The 18,950-nt window shown below is 38.1% G+C and overlaps 1 pseudogene; it reads right to left on the bottom strand.

Annotated features, from left to right (window-relative positions):
- Positions 1 to 4,185: 4,185 nt before the first annotated feature.
- On the bottom strand, positions 4,186 to 4,538 carry LOC112407338 (40S ribosomal protein S20 pseudogene; annotated as a pseudogene).
- Between the last annotated feature and the right edge of the window lie 14,412 nt (positions 4,539 to 18,950).

Genomic DNA, 18,950 nt, shown 5'->3' with positions numbered 1-18,950 from the left:
TCCCCAACAAGCACTTCTCCTCCTCACAACAGGAGTATAAGTAGAAATTCCTTTCCTTCTCACATTAGCAGTATCAGTAGAAATTTCCTACTCACATCAGGAGTATCAGTAGAAATTTTCAAGATTTTATTAAATCACCAGTACTGTCTCTGGGAGACTTGGGCACATTTTGTGTCAGAATATTGTTTCTTCAGCTTTTAGTTTTTGATAATTATAGCTGTAGGTTTTCCCCCTTTGTTTACTTGGTTGGTGTTGATGTTTACCTTACACACTGGCCCTCATTTTTGTTCATTTTTGTTAAGAGTTATAACAGAGAATCATGTGATCAGCTTTAGTTCTCTCATTTTTCTTTTTTTTGTGGTACGCGGGCCTCTCACTGTTGTGGCCTCTCCCGTTGTGGAGCACAGGCTCCTGATGCGCAGGCTCAGTGGCCATGGCTCACGGGCCCAGCCGCTCCGCGGCATGTGGGATCTTCCCAGGCCGGGGCGTGAACCCATGTCCCCTGCATCGGCAGGCGGACTCTCAACCACTGCGCCACCAGGGAAGCCCAGTTCCCTCGTTTTTAATCAGAAATCCATTGAAGGGTTTTAATCAGGGGAGAGTCATGTTTTAAATCATGATGGCAGGCATATGGAGATTATTAGAAATGTTCATGAAATAAATGAATGAATGAATGAATGAATGAACAGTAGAGGTACATAAATGAAAATGTGGGTAGAGTGAGAAGACATAATGGGTGGGATGGGGGAAGAAATTGGTAACTTGACTTTGGAACTCTTTCCAGCTAGATGACATTCATTTAATCTGATCTCTGCCTTTGGGTAGATAGTAATGATTTGCAGAAATATTAACCCACAGAGCCAGTTGTTAGAGAAGCGAAACAACTAGTAACATAAATGGAAGCTCATGGACCTAGTCACACTTTCATTTTGTTAGTTGTATGATAGGCCAAGTTCTGGCTTTGAGCAGGGCCCTTGGTTATGCCTTGCCTCCTCTCTCCCCACCCCTCATCCTCTCCTGTCCGACTGTCAGCATGTGGACCTTGATTGACAGATCCACTCTGCACAGAAAAGAACCTTAGGTTCTAATAAATTGCTTCCATAAATTTGGTGCTATGAATCTGACAAGCCATAAAGAAATTAATTGGCTAGAAGTAGGCTTCCTTGAGTTGGAAAATCTGGCTCCCTCTCATCCTCCTGGATATTATTTGAATTTACTTGATGTCCAGCAGGTTGTAAAAATGCAGCCTTCCAAGTAGGTAATGAATTGATCAGAACTCTTTTCCTTGAAAGTGCCAGAAATCCAATTTGAACTAGCATAAACAAAGTAAAACATAAAAGAGAGACGCCCTAGTTTATGCACTGAAATGATGGGCTGAGCAGAGGAGAGACTGGCCGCTACAGGATTTGATCTATCAGGAAAACCAGGGTTCCGTCATCATCTCTCATTTCTGCTTCACTCTGTTTTTAGCCTTGTTCTCTCCAGCTGACGGACTTCATGAGACTCCAGGAATCCAAGATCCTGTATTCTTACAGTCTAGTGACCTTAGAGGAAGGGAAGCCCTTTCCCTCCAGATCTCGTGAGAAATCTGGAGGAAGATTCTGATTGGCTCGTATTGGTCATGTGTCCGCCTGTGGTGTGGGATTGAGGGATAGTAAATTGGCAGCTCCCACCAGAAATAGATGTTCTCTAAGAAAGCAAGGGAGGAGGTGATAGTCTGAGCACATAAAATAACACATTTTCTTTGAGGGGAGGAATAAAACCCTCCGTATGCTTTACAGGAAATAAATTCACCCCTGCCGAGCTGTCGAGGGATATGACCCTTCAATCATGTCCAAATATATGAGTGCCATTTGATACCTTTACATTGCTCTGTTTTGCCAAGCCCAGAAAATGGCACTTGTTGATTTTGTAACATCAAATAAAAATGAACCCCAGGATGTTTCCAGATTCAGCTTAATTCCGACCAGTTGTGACTTCCTCAGCCCAGGAGCTGGTATGGAAGTAGGTATTAGGCATCTGTTGCTTTGTGTTATGGCTAATGCATGAGAGAGATGCTTTTCTAGAACCAAAGAGCCCTAGCTACGCCACTGAGAATGAAGAAAGATTGTAGGGGACCAACTGGTTTTCGTTTGGACCATGATTAAGAGAAGGCTCCCTTGCTCTAATGCTTTTAAAATCAGCTCCCCTCCAAAGCACTTGGGTTACATATACGCCATCTTGTAGAAAGACTCAGCATTTGAGATTCAAGCCAAATGCTTTTTAGCCCACTTAAAAAACACACTGCTGCCTTGGGCCCTGCCGGCTGCAGGGGCTGACTGGGCCGGAAGCCAGCTTTGAGGCTGACCATCATAGCTCTTGCCACTTAGTACGAAGGGAAGATTGGTGACATGGTTTATATTAGTAGCAATGCTAACCGTTTACTGGATACCTTACACATGGCCCAGGCACTTTTTTTAAAAGCCAACTTTCTCTCATTATTAAATAGTAAAATATGACTTTTTTTTTTTTTTTTTTGCGGTACGTGGGCCTCTCACTGTTGTGGCGTCTCCTGTTGTGGAGCACAGTCTCCAGACGCGCAGGCTCAGCGGCCATGGCTCACGGGCCCAGCCGCTCCGTGGCACGTGGGATCTTCCTGGACCGGGGCACGAACCCGTGTCCCCTGCATCGGCAGGCGGACTCTCAACCACTGCGCCACCAGGGAAGCCCTAGCATTTTGCTTTTGAGTAACCTGAGAGTTATGATATCTAGGCAACTTAAAATGTCTTTGATAAGTTTCATTCATTCTAAGTGTAGTGATTGCAGTCTGTTATACTACCATACTGTATGGCTTTATTTTCTAATATTAAACAACTCTACCATTATGGACCAGCTGAAACTACGCTTGAAGTTACTTTTCTTAGATTTGGCCTCATCTGATCGTACCTTATAAAAGTTTATTGAAGAAGACTGAAGCATATCCTACTGGCCCAGAACTGAAGAGAAATGAGTTTTTTAGGCCTGTAGGCTAGTAATACTCAAGAAATGCTTCTTGCATAATGAATGCTAACGTGTCACAGGCAATTACCATAGATGCTGATCAATGACAGTAATACTAAATGATGCCTCACCTTTTAACAACTGTGGTGAATACTTTAGAAGTATGTATTCTATTAATCTGAAAATTTATCACTAAAACATTTCAAAAATTCAAATAATGCACCGAATTTTGCCCTGATTCAATTTGAGTAATTTCATTAAAATAATGATTCACAAGATTTATATGCAATTAATTTTGGATTTATTGTGATGCTTGTTCTTTTGGTTTATTGAGATATAATTTACATATAGTAAAATTCACCCTTCTTTGGTGTACAGTTCAGTGAATTTTCACAAACTTACATAGTCATGTAATTGCCTCTACAATTAAGAGAGAACATCTCCATCATCCCAAAAGTTTCCTTCAACTCCCTTTGTAGATAAGTCCTTCTCCCCACTCCAGTCCCTACACACCACTGATATGATTTCTGTCCTTCTAGTTTTGCGTTTTATAGAATGTCATATTAAAGAAATGATTTGTATTATTTAACTTATTTTGAGTTTGTCTTCTTTTACTTATCATTATGCTTTCCTTGCTCCAGCAGTATTTGGTAATTATCTTGTTTTTAAAGCCCATCTAATAAGTATGTAGTGGTATCTCATTGTGGTTTTGGTATTAATTTCCCTAATAACGAATGATATTAAGCATTTTTTCGTGTATTTGCTCCACATATCTTCTTTGGTAAAGTATCTTGTTCAAATCTTTTCCTTGATAAATGAAATATTTATAAATGGAATGGAATATTTATAAATGGAATATTTCCTGCCATATCAATAAACAAAGGATGTCATAGTCACCAATGATTGCAGCCCTCCAACGTGAGCTGGTGAGTCCTGAGGAAACTCAGGGCTGAAAAGAATAGCAGCCATCAGACTGCAGCCACTCCCTGCGGCGAGCCCTGTGGAAACTCAGGGTGTGAAAATACAGGCCCCAGATAGCTAAGGTGCCTATCAAAGGAATGATTTCAGTGAGCCCAGACTCTTGCATCTTCCCAGACACAGAAAAGCACTAAATCCCTTAACTTGAGATATCTGGTTTTCTTTATTTAACAATAATCTTTTTTTTTTTTTTTGACAACTGATTATCAGTTTATTAAAAATGTTGATTTAAGCATCTGTAGTGGTGACTTCAACCTCGACTCCTGGCTCAATACTGATGGACGTGATCTGCTTGACAATCTCAGAGGACTGTGCAGGTCAGTAAGTCGCTTGTGGATCCTCATCTGGAAACGATCCCAAGTCAACCTTCAACACAAGGAGTTTTCCTTGTAGTTATTCTCAGAGTCTTGGGAGGCATCCGAACCCGTCCTTTCACCTTGAGATTCTTTTCCTTTGCGCCTCTGATGAGGTCAGCACATACCTTCTCCAAAGACTTCACGTTCCGGCTGATGAGGGTGATTCGAATCCGGTGAATCGCCACCTCGGGCTCCACGGGAGTCTTCGGTATCTGTAAAAGCCATGGCTGCGGCACGGCTTCCTGACCGACTTGTTCCTCAGCGAGGGCGAACAGGAGCATGAGTGGTGGCCTGAGGCTCCGTTGCAGCGGCGACCGCATCGAACAGCGGTGAGTCAGGAGCATGAGTGGGTGGCCTGAGGCTCCGCTGCAGCGGCAACCGCGTCTTCCTCCAAGAGCTAACAATAATCTTTTGACTTCCGACTACCTGCTCTTTGCTGCAAAACTCCTCTGTATCCTGGTTCCTCCCCTCGTCTCCTCGGAGCAGTTTCTCAGTTATCTGAAACGCTGTCTCCCAGGCTGCAGTCCTCACTTTGCTCCAAATAAAACTTAACTCGCAACTCTCATGTTGTGCATTTTCTTTGAGTCAACATCCTGTTACTTTCTTTTTATTTATTTATTAAGAATATTTTTTGAGTTTAAAATTTTTTTCCAGCTTTATTGAGAAGTTTAAGGTGTACAACATAAATAAATAATTGATATAAGTTTAAGGTATACAGCATAATGATTTGATATACGTATGTATTGCAAAATGATAACCATAATAAGTTTAATTAACATTCATCATCTCACACAGTTTCAAAATTCTTTTTCCTATGATGAGAACTTTCAAGATCTACTCACTTAGCAACTTTCAAATGTACCATACAGTACCGTTAGCGATAGTTATCACACTGTACATAACCTTATAACTGGAAGTTTGTACCTTTTGATCGCTTTCGCTCAGTTCTCCCACTCCCCACTCCTTGCCTCTGTTTTCTTTATTTCTGTGAAAAATGATATTGGAGTCTTGTTAGGGCTTGCATTGAATCTATAGGTGGCTTCAGGTTCTATGAACATTTTAACAATATCAATTGTATCAATACATGAATATAGGATATCTTTTGATTTACTTGTGTCTTCAATTTCTTTCATTAACATCTTATAGTTATTAATGTAGAGATTTTTCACCTCCCTCGTTAAATTTATTCCTCAGTATTTTATTGTTTTTGATGCTATTGGATTTTTTAAAATTTCTTTTTAGATAATTCATTGTTAATGTATAGAAACACAGCTGATTCTTGTATGTTGATTTTGCATCTTGCAACTTTACTAAATTCACTTATTAGTTTTAACAGTTTTCTTTTTGTAACATCTTTAGGATTTTCTACATGTAAAATCATGTCATCTGAAAATAGAGATAATTTTGCTTACTTCCAGTTCTGATGCTCTTTATTTTATTTTAGTTTTTACCTGATTTTTCTGGCTAGGACTTCCAGTACTTGTTGAATAGGAGTGGTGAGAGTGGGTAACCTTGTCTTCTTCCCAATCTTAGAGGAAAAGGTTTCAACCTTCACCAACTCTATGTTAGTTGTGGACATGTCATATATGGCCTTTATTATGTCAAGGCATGTTTCTTCTATATCAATTTGTTGAGAGATTTTTTTTTAATCATGAGTAGATGTTGAATTTTGTCAAATGTTTTTTCTGCAACTATTGAGCTGACCTTATGATTTTTATCTTTCATTTGATTAATGTGATGTATTACACTTATTGATTTGTGTATCTTTTTTCTTTTTTTTTTTTTCAACTTTTTAAAACTTTTTGTAGAAAGCTTTTTATGCATTTGTATGGAAAGATATCTGAAATAGATTACTAAGCGAAAGGCAATCAAGGTGAACAGGTATATACTGTAATACTAATTAAATAAAAGTAAGAGACATAATATACACCCACATATATTATTTATTTTGTATTTAAACCTATTAACCTTTTAGTGAAGTATAACATATATATATACACAGAAAAGTGCACATTGTGTAACGTCAAAGAATTTTCATAACTGAACATACCCATGTAACTGGCACCAAGAGTCTAGGTCCTAGATCAAGAAACAGAACATTTCTATCACCCCAGAGGCCTCATCCTGTCCCTTCTAGTCACTATGACCACTCTACAAGAGTAGACATTATCCTGATTTCTAAAAGCATAGGCTAGTTTTGCTTACTTTTGTACTTCATAGGAATTGACTCATAAAATGTATACTCTTCTGTGTCTAGCTTTTTCATCCAGTATTGTATTTGTGCAATTCATCATATTGTACACTGCTCAATACCATCGCTGTTTAGTATTCCATTGTGTAAATGGGCCACAAATCATTTACCCATTCTACTATGTATGGATATTTGGGTAATTTCCAGTTTGAAGCTATTATAAATAGCACTACTATGAACTTTCTAATATATGCATATGCATGTCCATATACCTAGGCAAGGAATTGCTGAGGATCTGCATATCTGCAATTTTAATAGTACTGCCATACAGTTTGCAAAATTGATTGTACCAATTGACACTCCCACCAGCAATGTACAAGAGCTCCAATTGTTACAAAACCTCACCCACACTTGCTATATTCTGTCCTTTTAATTTTAGTTATTCTTGTATTTGTGTAGTGATATTGCACTGTGGTTTTAACTTGCAGTTCTCTAATGACTGATGAGGTCGAGCACCTTTTCACATTCATGTACTATTTGCTATTTACATATACCCTTGTGTGAAGTATCTAGGTCTTTTGCGTAATTTTCTATTGAATTATCTGTCTGTTACACTTTTAAATTTTGAACCATGTGAATACTAATTTTTAAAAATTTTAAAGTAATGTAATTAAAAATATAAATAAATTTTAGAGTGCTCTATTGATTTGTGTATCTTGAACCATTCCTGCATCTCAAGGGTCAATCTCTCTTAATCATGGTATATGATCTTTTTAAAGTGCTATTGAATTTGGTTAACTGGTATTTTGTTGAGAATTTTTGCATCTATATTCATCAGGGATATTGACTGTCATTTTCTTTTCTTGTAGTATTCTTGTCTGGTTTTGGTATCAGGGTGATGGTGGCTTCATAGGATGACTTTGGGAATGTTGCCTCCTCTTCAATTTTTTGGCAGAGTCTGAGAAGAATTGACATTAATTCTTCTGTAAATGTTTGGTAGAATTCACCAGTGAAACCATCTTGTCCTGGGCTTTTTCTTTTCTGAGGTTTTTTTTTTGGTTTTTTTTTTTTTGCATTACGCGGGCCTCTCACTGTTGTGGCCTCTCCCATTGCGGAGCACAGGCTCCGGACGCGCAGGCTCAGTGGCCATGGCTCACGGGCCTAGCCGCTCCACGGCATGTGGGATCCTCCCGGACCGGGGCACGAACCCGTGTCCCCTGCATCGGCAGGCGGACTCTCAACCACTGCACCACCAGGGAAGCCCCTGTGAGGTTTTTGATTGCTGTTTCACTCTCCTTACTCATTATTGGTCTGTTTGAATTTTCTATTCCTTTATGATTCAGTCTTGGCATATTGTACGTTTCCAGGAATTTAGCCATTTCTTCTAGGTTGTCCAGTTTGTTGGCATATAGTTTTTCATAGTAGTCTCTCATGATCCTTTGTATTTCTGTGGTATCCGTTATAATTTTATCTTTCACATATTATTTTATTTATTTGGGTCCTCTCTCTTTTTCTCTTGCTTAGTCTAGCTAAAGGTTTGTTTATTTTTTTTATCTTTCCAAAAAGCCAACTCTTGGTTTTATTTTTCTTTTCAATTGTTCTCACATTCTCTATCTTTTTATTTCTGCTCTAATCTTTATTATTTCCTTCCTTCTGCTAACTTTGGGCTTAGTTGGCCCTTCTATTTCTAGTACCTTGAGGTGTAAAGTTAGCTTGTTTATTTGAGAACTCTCTTTTTTCTTAATGTATGTGTTTATCACTATAAATGTTCTTATTTCTGCTTTTGCTTCATCCAGTAAGTTTTGGTATATTGTGTTTCCATTTTTTTAAGTCTCAAGATGCTTTAAAATTTTTCCTTTTAATTTCTTCTTTGAGCTATTGGCTGTTCAAGAGTGTGTTAATTTCCATATTTTGTGATTTTTCCAGTTTTCCTCCTGTTATTGATTTCTAGTTTCATATTACTGTGGTCAGAAAAGATACTTGGTATGATTTCAGTCTTCTTAAATTTGCTAAGATTTGATTGTGGCCTACCATGATCTATTCTAGAAAATATTCCACATATGCTTGAGAAGAATGTGTAATTTGCTGTTTGTAAGATGGAATGTTCTGGATAGGTCCATTTGGTCTATAGCATTGCTCAAATCTAATGTTTCCTTATTGATTCTCCATCAGGATAATATATCCATTGTCAAGAGTGGGGTATTAAGGCGCCCAACTATTATTGTATTGCTGTTTATGGCTTATTTTAGGTCTGTTTAATATTTGCTTTATATATTTAGGTGCTCCAATGTTGAGTGTTTAAATATTTAAAATTGTCATATATTCTTAATAAATTGGCCCCTTTTTCATTATATAATGATCTTCTTTGTCTCTTTTCACCATTTTTAGCTTAAAGTCTATTTTGTCTAATGTGAATATAGCTACCCCCACTTGCTTTTGGTTACCGTTTGCTTGAAATATCATTGCAATCCCTTCACTCTCACTGTGTGTGTTTTAAAGCTAAAGAGTATCTTTAGTAGGAAGCATATTGTTGGTTTTTTAAAAACTTTATTCATCCATTCTGTGTCTTTTGATGGCATAATTTAGTCCATTTACATTTAAAATAACAATTGATAGCTAAGGATTTACTATTGTCATTTTGTTAATTGTTTTCTGAATGTTTTGTAGATTCTTTGTTCCTTGCTTCCTATTTGCTCTCTTTTTTTGTGATTTGGTGATTCCTTGGAGCAGTATGCTTTAACACCTTTATCATAATCTTTTGTGTAACTACTATAGGTTTTTCCTTTGTGGTGCTATGAGGCTCACATAAAATATATAACATCCTATTTTAAGCTGATAACAACTTAACTTTAATAGCATTTCTAAACTTTACACTTTTATTTCCCCACCCTACTCATATTTTAGGTTATTATAGTTACAGTTTACACATTTTTATTTTGCATACCCAATGAAAAATTATTGCAGTTATGGTTATTTTTACCACATTTGTTTTTCTAACTCTTCAACTAGAGTTGCAGGTGAATTATGCACCACCATCACATTATTAGAGAATCTGACTTTGAGTATATATTTACTATTACCAGTGAGTTTTACACCTGCATTCATATGTTTTTATGTTAATTAGTATCCTTTTATGTCTGCCTGAAGAACTCCTTTTAGCATTTCTTGTGAGACAGGTCTAGTGGTGATAAATTCCCTCAGCTTTTGTCTGTTTGGAAAAGTCTTTATCTCTCCTTAATTTCTGAAGGATAGCTTTGCCAGGTATTGTATTCTTGGTTGACAGTTTTTTATTTCAATATTTTGAATATATCCTTTCATTCTCTCCTGACCTGAAAATTTTCTGTTGAGAAATCCACACATAATCTTACTGGGGCTGGGGGCAGGGGTGGTGTGTGGAATTTCCCTTGTATGTGACATGTCACTTTTCTCTTATACTTTCATATTTCTCTCTTTGTCTTTGACCTTTGACAATTTAATGTGTCTTCCTGTAGCCATTTTCAAGTTCAACCTATTTGGGGTTCTCTGGGCCTCATGAATCTGGATGTCTATTACTCTCCCCAGGTTTGGAAAGTTTTCAGCCATTATTGATTTAAATATCTTTTTTGGTCCCTTTCTCTTACTCTTGTCCTTCTGGGATTCCCAAAATATGTATATTATTTTCCTGATAGTGTTCCACAAGTTTCATAGGCTTGCATCACTCTTTTTCATTCTTTTTTCTCCTCTGACTGGATAATTTCAAATGATCTTTCTTCTAGTTCTCTGATTATTTCTTCTGCTTGGTCAATCTATTGTTGAAGCTCTATTCAAGTCTTCAAGTCAGTCATTGTATTTTTCAGCTCTTGTAGTTCACTAAACTTCTTAAGAGGTTGTTTTGAATTCTTTATCAGACAGTTTATAGAGCTTCATTTCTTTAGGGTCTGTTATTGGTGCTTTATTAGTTTCTTTTGGCGGTGTCATGTTTACCTGATTCGCTGTCATCCTTGATTCCTTGCATGGGTATCTGGACATTTGGATAAGTGCACCCCTCCTCCAGACCTTACAGGTTCACTTTGGCAGAGACAATCCTTCACTAGTCGGTTCTGCTTGGGGTTCTGGACTGGTTAACTGGCAGTGTCTTTGGGCAGATGGGGCTTGCTATTGGGGGGGCGGTCTCTATTTGGTGAGGTCACTGCCCACACACTAAAGTCCAGGGAAGTGCTACTGGCTGGGAATAGCTGGATAGGACTGCTGGTTTAGTTTTCTGTCTTAGCTAGGCTATATGATGGACTCCATGGTTGCACGGATTCTCTGGTTGGGCTTCCTAGTCAGGTAGGACTGGATGCTATACTTGGCAGTTGGGCAGGGCTATGAACTTGCTTTCCTGTGCAAGCAGGGCTGTAGAATATATTCCATGGATATTACTGCTCAATGGCTGGGGACCTGAATCTGACAGGGATGCCCACCAAACTTCCTGGCAAGATGGGACCACTGGCTCAGCTCTGCCAATGGGTAGGGCCATTGGCTGGGCTCTCTGCTCAAGTGACAATGTTGGTGAGGCTATAGAGGGCTATACAGCTTCCATGTGCTCTGGTTAGGATTTGTGGCCGGGTGGGACTGGAGGGTATATTTAGCCCTAGGCAGAGCTTCAAATTTGTTTCCCAGCTCGAGTGGAGCCATATAACAGATTCCATGGCTGGCATGGCTCACTGACTGGGGAACAGGATCAGGTAGAACTGTTCACTGATCAGATAGGGCCAACAGCTAAGCTCTGCAGATGGGAAGAGCTTCTGGCTGGACTCTCTGCTTGGGTGACTCTGCAGCTGGTTATAGGGTGCAGCCTCCTGGGTACCTTGGTAAGGCTTCCTCATTGGGTGAGACTGAGGGCTATATTTGACAGTAGGTAGGGCCATGAACCTAATTCGCTGCCTGGGTGGGGCAACAGAACATGCTCCAAGCCCAGCTTGGCTTGCTGGCCAGGAACCCAAATCATGCAGAACTGTGCACTGAGCTCCCTGGCCAGACAGGGCCACCAGCTGAGCTCTGCAGACAGGCAGAACCACTGGCTGGGCTCTCTGCTCAAGTGCTGCTTGGCTACATTGCTTCCCAAGTTCTCCCCCCAGGTTTCCTGGTCAGTCAGGGTGAAGTCTGCACCTAGTGATGTGTGGGGCTATGAATTAGCTTCCTTGCCTGGGTGGTGTGGCAGCATAGGCTCCAAGCCCAGATAGGCTCATTGTTTTGGATCCTGAATCAGACAGAACTGCACACCAATTTTCTTGGCCAAAATGAGGCCACTGGCTTGGCTCTGTAGATGAGCAGTTGGCTGGGATCTCTAATTGGGCACTGCTGTGAGAAGGAACTTGATCTACCAAGATCTGAACCCTGGTTGCTGTAAGCCTTGCCCTCTACTTCATCACAGTCTGATCTCCAGTGGGCAAGCCCTGCAGATTTCCCCTGTGATTCCTGTGAAGTGACACCCAAATGGGCCTCCTGGGAAAGGGCCCACAACACATGGGAAGCTGAGTGTCCATCTTGGGCTCTCCTTTTCCCACTGGAGAAACCATAGGCCTGGGGGGGTCCCCTCAGTGCAGTGCTATTCTGGCCTGGGTGAGGGGCAATGAAATCAGAGTGTAGCTGCTTCTCCTACACTTCTCAGTCTCTGTGGTCCAAGGGGGTGCTTCAGCCTCACTTCCATGGTCTGGGATATTTACAGTGGTGTCTTGTCTATGGACAGTTGCTAGTTGGTCTTCTTATGAAGGGGACTGAAGTTGGGAATAATCTGTTGCCATGTTGATAATGTTACTCCTTTTTTAAAGAAATGGGGTAGTTTTCTTATTGAATTTTCTTATTAAGAATTCTTATATATTCTTATTATTAGTCCTTTATCAGATATATGTTTTGCAAATATTTTCTCCTAGTTTATGTCATTTTTTTTTTCATTTCCTTAACTTTATCTTTCAAAGAGAAGATGTTTTTGTTGGTGGTAATGTTAAGTTGGTGCAGCCACTGTGGAGAATAGTATGGATGTTACTTTAAAAGCTAAAAATAGAGCTACCATATGATCCAGCAATCCCACTCCTGGGTATATATCGAGAAAAGATGAAAACTCTATTTAGAAAAGGTACATGCACCCCAATGTTCATAGCAGCGCTCTTTACGATAGCCAAGACATGGAAGCAACCTAAATGTCCATTGACAGATGAATGGATAAAAAAGATGTGTGTGTATACACACACACACACACACACACACACACACACACACTCACTCATACATAAAGGAATATTATGCAGTCATAAAAAAGAATGAAATAATGCCATTTGCAGCAACATGGATGAACCTAGAGATTATCATACTAAGTGAAGTAAGTCAGACAAAGACAAATATCATATGATATCAATTATTTGTGGAATCCCCCAGAAATGATACAAATGAACTTATTTACAAAACTGAAACAGACTCACAGACATACAGACATAGAAAACAATCTTATGGTTACCAAAGGGGAAAAGGGGGTTGGGTGGGGTGGGATAAATTAGGAGTTTGGGAGTAACATATACACGCTACTATGTATAAAATAGGTAAAAAACAAGGACCTACTGTATAGAACAGGGAACTATATTCAATATCTTGTAGTAACCTGTAATGGAAAAGAATCTGAAAAAGAATATATATATGTATATATATATATATATATATATATATATATAATCTTTTTAGCTGTACACCTGAAGCTACACAACATTGTAAATCAACTATAGGTCAATAAAAAAATTTTTAAAAACACAGAGAAGATGTTTTTAATTTTGATGAAAGCCAATTTATTAAATTTTTTTCTTCTTTTATGATTCATGGTTTTATTTTTATTTTTGGTTCTATGTAAGAAATCTTACATAAACCAAGGTCATAAATATTTTCCCTATGTTATCTCCTAGAAGTTGTAGTCTCATGTTTTACACTTAAGCCTATGAATTTTTAAAGTTAATTTTTCTACATGGAGCAAAGTATGGGTCAAAGTTTATTTCTTTACACTTGGATATCCAATTGTGCCAGGGCTGTTTGTTGAAGAGACACTTTGTAAATACCAGTTGTCCATATATGTATGGGTCTATAGTTGGACTCTATTTTGTTCCATTGACCTCTGTGTTCATCTTTTTTTTTTTTAAACATCTTTATTGGAGTATAATTGCTTTACAATGGTGCGTTAATTTGTGCTTTATAACAAAGTGAATCAGCTCTACATATACATATATCCCCTCCCTCTTGCATCTCCCTCCCACCCTCCCTATCCCACCCCTCTAGGTGATCACAAAGCACGGAGCTGATCTCCCTGTGCTATGCGACTGCTTCCCACTAGCTATCTATTTTACATTTTGTAGTGTATATCTGTCCATGCCACTCTCACTTCGGCCCAGCTTACCCTTCCTCCTCCCCGTGTCCTCAAGTCCATTCTCTACGTCTGCATCTTTATTCCTGTCCTGCCCCTAGGTTCTTCAGAACCTTTTTGTTTTTTTTTTAGATTCCATATATATGTGTTAGCATACGGTATTTGTTTTTCGCTTTCTGACTTACTTCACTCTGTATGACAGTCTCTAGGTCCATCCACCTTACTACAAATAACTCAACTTTGGTTCTTTTATGGTTGAGTAATATTCCATTGTATATATGTGCCACATCTTCTTTATTATGTGTTCATCTTTTCACAAATATCACGATGTCTTGGCTATTGTACCTTTATAGTAAGTCTTGAAATTAGGTCCTACAAGTCACCCAAATTTGTTCTTCTTTTCCAAAATTATTTTGGCTGTACTAGATCCTTTTGCTTTTCCTGACACATTTTGTTTTGGAATTCGTTTTGATTTCTAAAACATTCTGTTGGGATTTTGATTAGGATTGCTGAAATTCTTATTAGTTAGAGAAATTGTATTGCCTCTCTTAAGAGACATTTTTGCAATTATTCCCTGGTGTTTACTTCTTTTTCCCATTTATATTTACCCCTATACCCTGAAGCTAAAGTGCAGTTGACCCAGAATGACATTCAACCTACAAAAGTAGCATGAAGGTCTTACAATTGGGATTGTGGTCTCAGGATTCAGGCTGCCTTTAAATGTGGGGAAGTTAGTGCTGAATAGTAGTTCTGGAGGCAGCCAGAGGTGGGCATGTGCAGGAGGGAAACCAACTTTGTGTTGTTTCTTTGAGCCTTGAGTAGACTGGAGCTAACTTCTTTAGCTTGTGTTACACTCCTCAGAGGAACGGCATGACTGAAATGTGAGAAAGAGTACTAGTTTCTTTGATTATTTTAAAGTCTTCTCTTCTTGTTTGTTGCTATTTTGGAAATCTCACTCATTCATCATTTACTCCAGTTGTCTCTTATTCTATCCCCTTTATCTTTTCCTTCCCTCACTCCAAAGTCTTCCTTAAATTTCTGATGCTCATTAAAACGATGATTCTCTAGAGATTAATAATGTAAATATATTTTGGTAGAAGTTTTGAGATAAAAAATTAAGCATAAAATTAATCAAAGTTATTGGGATGTGCTGATTATGATTAATTGTTGGATAAAATGTTCTGACAACCTAGGAATGTTTCCCCTGGTTTGACTCCAGTGTTAATCCACAACTTCATCCCCAAATAACAGTGTCTCTGTAGTGTATCTTTTACAACTTAGTGGAATTACTGAGTTTCAGATTTTCTTTCTTCTTCATGCCTGGCAGCCATGGACCAATTAATCTGAAAATATGAATATTTGAGGAGGATATTTTTCAGTGACTAAGCAAGGCAGCAGATGGCAAAATGTTTAATGTTTATTTCAAATCCATTTCCATATTGGATTCACATCCAGGAGTGCTTAAAAACAGTTTTATTTGGATAGAGACTGCTGTTCACTCTCAGACAACAATCTCTGTTGAAAAAACCATCATTTGAATTTCAACTTATTTGACAAGTATGAGGCAGACATCGCAGCTTCAACGATTATGAATGTGGCACTCTATCTTTCCTACCTCACACTGTATTTTACTTACCATGGATATATTTACAAATGTTGGTTTTTAACAGAATTCCTTAATTCATGTATTTGTTCATTCATTAATTTACAAAACTTGTATTGAGCACTTACTATATTATATGGGTATTTATCTACAGATGAAAAAACGCAATCAAATGGTCTATAATCAAGGACTCTAAAGTCTATTGGGTTTAGTAGCTTCATCAATAAGATTTAATTCCATTAAAACATTTATTTTGCTAGATAACCCTGCTTTTGTTTTGTTGGGCATACCTTTCATTCTGGAGTGTCTTGAAGATTGTTTAGGGGAGCTGGTTTGGTGACGAACTGCCAGAGACAGATGTACCTAGAAGGGTATAAAACTTATATTTGAGTCCCTCTTGCTTGCACAGACCACTTCCAGGGCTCTGAGAGGGGACCTACAAGTGTGCTTATATGGTCATAGTTTTTGTAAAACTTGCAAAGATAAGATATTTTAACTGCAATTGGTTAAGACGACTGCCTCTTTCCATTCTGAATTTCCCTCTGTCCTTCTTCTCACACTAGATAATGGAGGGGCCATGGGCATTTTTGGGGATCCATCGAAGCGGAAGTTGAGTTAAGGTTCACTTAGTTTGGGTTTTGTAAGATATGTTTATGGTTGGTATGTCTATTCCATGAACAGTTTCTAGCTGTCTCATGTAGGAATAACATAGAAATACTGCTCACTGAAATGATTCCCCCAGTGTTTTAACTTGAAGTTGCAAGAAGAAAGTCATAGTGCCCAGCACTGCCTAACATGTTAGGTGGAGGAGGAGCAGTTTAAAGTGTGAACAGCTAGAAGCTAGGGTGGAAAATTCTTTCACAATGTAGATGTGCAAAATCGTAAACCATAAATTTAATTCTCATCAATGCTTAAACAAAATGGAAGTTTTCTTTCTTGATGAAATTATATTCCTAAATGCAGTACCTGCAATTGTAAAAACACTATACAACCTCTTCTTTTCATTAATGAGAACTACATGAAATAGAATTCATCAGAATTTCTATATTTGTAGGGCACAAGCTGAAGCTGTGCCATAGACAACATTTATGTAGCATTGTACGTGCTATGCATTCTAGCGTATTGAATAGCATCTTAGCATATTATTACCAGTAATATTATTAAGCCCAAATAAACTATATTAAGCTATCAAGTATGAAAAATAAATTTTGAACAATTATTATAGAGGAATTTAAATTTTTTCTGAATTAAAAAAGTTTTATATAGAAAATAATATTACAATACTTTTGTCATATGAAGAGACAATCAAACTAACAGCCAAAAGATGTAGGACAAAAAGTATTGTACAGATATGCCCAGCTCTATTTTTCTTTCTCAAGATTGCTTTGGCTATTCAGGGTCTTCTGTGTTTCCATACAAATTGTGAAATTGTTTGTTCTAGTTCTGTGAAAAATGCCATTGGTAGTTTGATAGAGATTGCGTTGAATCTGTAGATTGCTTTGGGTAGTAGAGTCATTTTCACAGTGTTGATTCTTCCAGTCTAAGAACATGGTATATCTCTCCATCTGTTTGTATCATCTTTAATTTCTTTCATCAGTGTCATAGTTTCCTGCATACAGGTCTTTTGTCTCCTTAAGTAGGTTTATTCCTAGGTATTTTATTCTTTTTCTTGCACTGGTAAATGGGAGTGTTTCCTTAATTTCTCTTTCAGATTTTTCATCATTAGTGTATAGGAATGCAAGAGGTTTCTGGGCATTAATTTTGTATCCTGCTACTTTACCAAATTCATTGATTAGCTCTAGTAGTTTTCTGGGAGTGTCTTTAGGATTCTCTATGTATAGTATCATGTCATCTGCAAACAGTGACAGCTTTACTTCTTCTTTTCTGATTTGGATTCCTTTTATTTCTTTTTCTTCTCTGATTGCTGTGGCTAAAACTTCCAAAACTATGTTGAATAATAGTGGTGAGAGTGGACAACCTTGTCTTGTTCCTGATCTTAGAGGAAATGGTTTCAGGTTTTCACATTGAGAACGATGTTGGCTGTAGGTTTGTCATATATGACCTTTATTATGTTGAGGTAAGTTCCCTCTATGCCTGCTTTCTGGAGGGTCAGTTTCTTAGTTAATAAAAATATTATGTTGAATTTCTAGATTTTGTGATTTTTTCCTAGCTTTGTAAATTTGTAGCTTGTTGTAATTTCTTTTCTCATTTTAAATAAATACTTACATGTCTGCCTAATTTTATATTAGTAATTTTGCATTATTTCTTTTAAAGATATCTCTCAGAATATATATGCTTCAGGCTTCCCCAAACCTGGGTCTGCTCTCTATCTGCTCCAGATTTCATTTCGTTCATCCAGTGATTCCTCAAGGAAGAGTAAATTTGGGGAACTGAATTATCCCTATGGGAGGAAATGAAGAAAGGAATTGGGGAGGGTTCAGTAAAGGGTGAAGGTAGGATAAAAATGAAGAAAAAGGGAAGTTAATGTGTTGAACACTTACATGGTTGAGTTAAGATTAGTAGTGAATTCAGAGAAGGGGAACATGGGAAGAAGAATGGAAACAGGGACAAAAGAGAAGACGAATGAGATAGCACGTCTCTTTCATTTAATAGAAATAACACAGAAATTGGAATCAAAAACAGTTTCCTTAATCTGTCCAGCTGTAGGTATGACCTTGATCAATTCCCTTATTTCCTCTGGGCTTTCTGCTCCTTCTTTGTAAAGCAGAGATAATAATACATATCCTGTGGCTTATCAGGATTAAAAACAGCTACATCAACCCCCCAGCCCACAGCAGGGTCTCATAGCTATTATCACTGTTGTTGATTCAATCAAATGTCGTGAAGGAGGCTCAGCAAAATGCAGAATCCCAGATCTCAAGAAAAACCTGAGGGACGAATGTATAGGCATTGCCTGATTATGAAGGGAAATATCAGGAAAGTTAAAGCATGAAAAGAGACACAGATTAAAGGAGGCAGAAGAATGATTTGGGATATATGAGGTTAAAAGAGGGGGACTGAGAAAACAGATTCCTCATAATCTAATCCCTACATGATGGCAAGAAAAGAAAAACAGATGCCTCCTTGATGGAAGTGGTAGAGGAGGCACAGGAAGAAAATGGGCAAAGTCTTACAGGGCTCTTAGGTTAAAAAGTTTGAAATTGGTACTGACAAGTATGTGGCCATTTGGCCAAAATTGTGTTGTCAATGTATCTGCGTCTATTAGGCTGATGAATGGTCAACTCCAGGGCTCTTGGACCCTTACTAGGAATATCTATGGGCCCAGGTCTAAAGGAAAACCCAGAGACTCCGTTCAGAAAATGAAGACTCTGGGTTACTATGGAATTTTCAATGAAATAATGGAGTTGGCAAATAAAAATTTCAGTTTGTATCTGATCAACTGTCATTTTGCTGGGTTAGGGAAAATAATACTAGACTTTAAAATAGTGAAAAAGAAAAAGAAAGAAGTTCATTACAGAA

The sequence above is a fragment of the Neophocaena asiaeorientalis genome, unplaced genomic scaffold (genome assembly GCF_003031525.2).
Source record: "Neophocaena asiaeorientalis asiaeorientalis breed wild unplaced genomic scaffold, Neophocaena_asiaeorientalis_V1.1 scaffold29, whole genome shotgun sequence".
NCBI classification, from domain to species: Eukaryota; Metazoa; Chordata; class Mammalia; order Artiodactyla; family Phocoenidae; genus Neophocaena; species Neophocaena asiaeorientalis.
This window is presented reverse-complemented; position numbering and strand designations above follow the sequence as displayed.